At 40.0% G+C, this 4411-nt stretch overlaps 1 pseudogene; it reads left to right on the top strand.

Moving 5' to 3' along the window:
* The first annotated feature begins 3700 nt into the window (after positions 1-3700).
* LOC123387716 lies at positions 3701-3805 on the top strand (annotated as a pseudogene).
* The last annotated feature ends 606 nt before the right edge of the window (positions 3806-4411 follow it).

The raw sequence follows: 4411 nt of genomic DNA, 5'->3' as shown, positions 1-4411 counted from the left end.
TTAAAAAATGATTCGAGTGGACCTGGAGTGGCTAAGTCTTAAGCATCTGCCTTCAGCTTGGGTCATGATCCCACGGTCCTTGGATCAAGTCCCGCATTAGGCTCCCTGCTCAGTGGGAAGCCTGCTTCTCCCTCTTCCACACCCGTTGCTTGTGTTCCCTCTATTGTGGTGTCTCTCTCTGTCAAATAAACAAATAAAATATTTTAAAAAATAAAAATAAAAAGTGATTTGATATATGTATATGTTGAGAAATGATTACTGCAATAACCATAGTTAATATCAATCACTTCACATAGTAAAAAATATTTTCTTGTAATGAAAACTTTTAATATTTACTCTTAGCAACTTACAAATATGCAATACAGTTTTGTTAACTATACTCACCATGCTGTATGTTACTTCTGGAGAACTTATTCATCTTTTTAAAAAAAAAGATTTTATTTATTTATTTGACAGAGAGAGGGATCACAAGTAGACAGAGAGGTAGGCGGAGTGGGGGAGGGAAGCAGGCTCCCTGCTGAGCAGAGAGCCTGATGTAGGGCTTGATCCTAGGACCCTGAGATCATGACCTGAGCGGAAGGCAGAAGCTTAACCCACTCCCACAGAGCCACCCAGGTGCCCCAGAACTTATTTATCTTCTAACTAGAAATTTGTACCTTTTGACTACCTTCATCGATTTTGCCCATCCCTTACCCCCTGCCTTTGGCAACCACCAATCTCTTCTCTGTATCTTTTCTTTTTTCTCCTTTCCTTTTCTTTTCCTTACTTTTTAAAGACTCCACATATAAGTGAGATCATATGGTATTTGTCTTTCTATGTATGACTTATTTCACTTAGGACAGTGCCTTCAAGATCCATCCATGTTGTTGCAAATAGCATGATTTCCTTCTTCTTCTTCTTTTTTTTTTTTTTTTTGGAAAAGATTTTATTTATTTATTTATTTGACAGATGGAGATCACAAGTAGGCAGAGAAGCAGGCAGAGAGAGACAGAGAAGCAGGCTCCCTGCTGAGCAGAGAGCTCGATGTGGGGCTCAATCCCAGGACCCTGGGATCATGACCTGAGCCGAAGGCAGAGGCTTTAACACACCGAGCCACCCAGGCACTTGATTTCCTTCTTTTTATAGCTGACTAATATTCCATTTTTTTTATCTGTTCATCTATGATGGACACTAAGGTTTCTTCCATTTCTTGACTACCGTAAATCTACAATGAATATGGGGGTGCAGATGTCTGCTCAAGATAATGATTTTGTTCCTTTGGGTGTATATCCAGAAGTGGAATTGCTGGATCATATAATAGTTCTATTTTTAATTTTCTGAGGAACCTCCATTTTGTTTCCCACAGTGGCTACACCAACTTACATTCCCACCAACAGTGCACAAGTGTTCCATTTTCTCCACATCCTTGCTAACACTTGTTTCTCATGTTTTTGATAATAGCTATTCAATAGGTGTGAGGTGATATCTCATTCTGTTTTTCTTTTAAAAGAGTTTATTTATTTATTTGTCAGAGAGAGAAAAAGAGACAGCACACAAGTAGGCAGAGGCCAAAGAGAATCAGGCTCCCCCCTGAGCAAGGAGCCCAATGTGGGACTCGATCCCAGGACCCTGGGATCATGACCTGAGCTGAAGGCAGTCGCTTAACTGACTGAGCCACGAGGTGTCCCTCTCATTCTGGTTTTGATTTGCATTTCCCTGATGATTAGTGACATTGAGCACCTTTTCATGTACCTGTTGCATATCTTCTCATTTTTAACCACCTTTTTTTTTTTTTTTAAATAGAGAGATTGAGAGTGAGCAGGGAGAGAGAGAATCTTAAGCAGGCTCCATGCTCAGCGTGGAGACCTACGCAGGGCTCAGTCCTGCTCTGAGATCATGATGATCAGAGCTAAAACCAAGAGTTAAACACTTCACTGACTGAGCCACTCAGATACCCCAGATCTTCTCATTTTTAAAAGAAGCAGGAGTCTGAACTTTGTTTTGTATGAGATCTTCTAATTTTTAAAAGTTGGCTCAATTTTTGTGAAGGTGCCTTTTGGCCCAAAGGAAACCTGTGTATGGACCATTAGGAGAGAGATCTGTGTGGGGAATTGCTACTCATGTGAAACAAAGAAGATAGGTTCAGGACCACTCTGTTCTCCCTTTCCTGGCCTCTTAGGGAAACCTGCCCATCTTCTGAACCTTGGCTCCCATTTATTCAAGAAGGGTTTGGAACTTCCTGGTTGTGGGATGGGCACATGGTTGGGGGGGAGGATCAATGTGGTCCAAAAGTACAAGTTTCCACTTGTAAGATAAATAGGTACTAGGGGTATAGTATACAATGTGATGAGTGTACTTAACACTACTGTGTGGCACATTTGAAAGTTGTTAAGAGAATAGATCTAAAGAATTCATCACAAGGAACAAAAGTCTTTTTCTTGTTCGTATTTTGTATCTATATGACATGACGAATGTTAACTGAATTTATTGTGACAATCATTTCTTTTTTTTTTTTAAACCTTCATTTATTTATTTGAAAGAGAGAGAAAAAAGAGAGAGCATGCATGTGCGTGAGTGGGGAGAAGGGCAGAGGGAGAGGAAGAGGACCTGAAGCAGACTCCCCATTGAGTGTGGAGCCTCCCCTGACTTGGGGCTCCATCCTGCAACCCTGAGATTATGGGGCACCTGGGTGGCTCAGTGGGTTAAATCCTCTGCCTTCAGCTCAGGTCATGATCCCAGAGTTCTGGGATCAACCCCTGTATCGGGCTCTCTGCTCCGCCGGGGGCCTGCTTCTCTCTCTCTGCCTGCCTCTCTGCCTACTTGTGATCTCTGTCTGTCAAATAAATAAATAAATAAACAAAACCCATAAAACCAAAACCAACCAAACAAACAAAAACCCCCCTGAGATTATGACCTGAGCTGAAACCAAGAGTGGGATGCTTAACCAACTGAGCCACCTACGTGCCGCAGCCATCATTTTACGGTATATGCAAGTCATTATGCTGTATACCTTAAACTTATATAGTGCTATATCCCAGTTAAATATCTCAATAAAACTAGGAAAGAAAGGGGATCAGATAATATGTTCTCTATAGCTCCCTCCTCTGAAACTCTTGACTTGCTTTTTCTATTTCGTACCAGCTAAAGGCTGTGTTTTTTGAAGAGTCTTCTATTTAATACACGAAATTCATGCATTACTTGATTTCTCATTTGTTTTTCAGATGCTCGTTATGTTTCACACAGATGTTCTCAGAGCGGTAGCATACTCTGGGGCAGTTGTAATTCATTATTCTTTTGTTTTGCCATTGTAGACTTTTTCAGGGATTAATTTCTTAATTTATAGTCCAAGAAATAAAGTCCATCTTCTATATTTAAAGGCAATTAGCTTCATAATTATTTTCTCTCTCCTTCCTTCTTTTCACTTTGTGTGGAATTATCTCTTAGACTATGGATAGGTAGCAGAAAATGAAACTAAAGTGAGCAGATATTTAGTGAATTTCAGCTTTTCATACCGTCAGCCTGGTTAATCCAGTTCCAGTTTTTACTTCCCTTTGAACAGTGTAGAAATTCCTAAAATTCTAGCCCTAGATGTAGTAATTCCTGTTTGGCAGGTTAGGCTGCAGAATTTTTTTTTTTTTTAAATCAAGATGGGTTTCTTAGATTCCCGGAATTATTTCTTTAAGCAATCTGGGCTTATTATGCCATCTAAAAGTGTCATACCAGCTTTGCGCAGTGGCAGTATCGTAGCCAATGAGGTTTATCCGAGGCGCGATTATTGCTAATTAAAAGTGTCATACCATTTTTTAAAAAAATAACACTCAAGTGTAAGAAAAACAATAAGAAACAGGCAGCCTCATTGTAGAATTCTATTCAGCATCCCTAGTCATTTGTCAAGGTCTCTCTACGTATTTGTTGTGAAAAGGTATCCTTAGCAACCAAGATCATTGGCTTTTTATATAAAAGAGACCCCAGCCCATTCTTCTAACATCTAAAGGTTCCACTGCTTGACACTGGTTTGCTTCTCTTTCCCCACGATAACAAGCACACAGATGGCTAGACACGACAGCAAAGCACGGGGGCCACCGCACTTGAACAAAAAGTGGGAGGTGCTGTCCGCCAAGCACATAAATTTTCCTTCTCAGCCCTCATTTTCTTTTCTTTCTTTTCTTTTTGTTTTATTTTTCAGCAAGATTCTCCTAGCAAGGCTGGCTCACAAAAAGAAATCTTGCATTTCATTATGGCACTAGGGAAAACCAAGGGATAAGAAAAATCCTTCTGGAACATTTAAAAAATGTAGAATGAAAGAGGGGTATATGGAGATCTACCTGGAAGCCAAATGTATATTCTTACAAATTGTCCTTATTGAGAAAAGAATGGTAATTGGAGAAGAATGATTAGCCCCTCGGATGGTCATACGAAGGTATATTTGAGA

Source organism: Mustela putorius, unplaced genomic scaffold, assembly GCF_011764305.1.
Source record: "Mustela putorius furo isolate JIRA1106 unplaced genomic scaffold, ASM1176430v1.1 tig00003858_pilon_pilon_pilon, whole genome shotgun sequence".
Lineage (NCBI taxonomy): Eukaryota > Metazoa > Chordata > Mammalia > Carnivora > Mustelidae > Mustela > Mustela putorius.
Note: the sequence above shows the minus strand (reverse complement) of the source record. Positions and strands in the feature narration are given on the sequence as shown.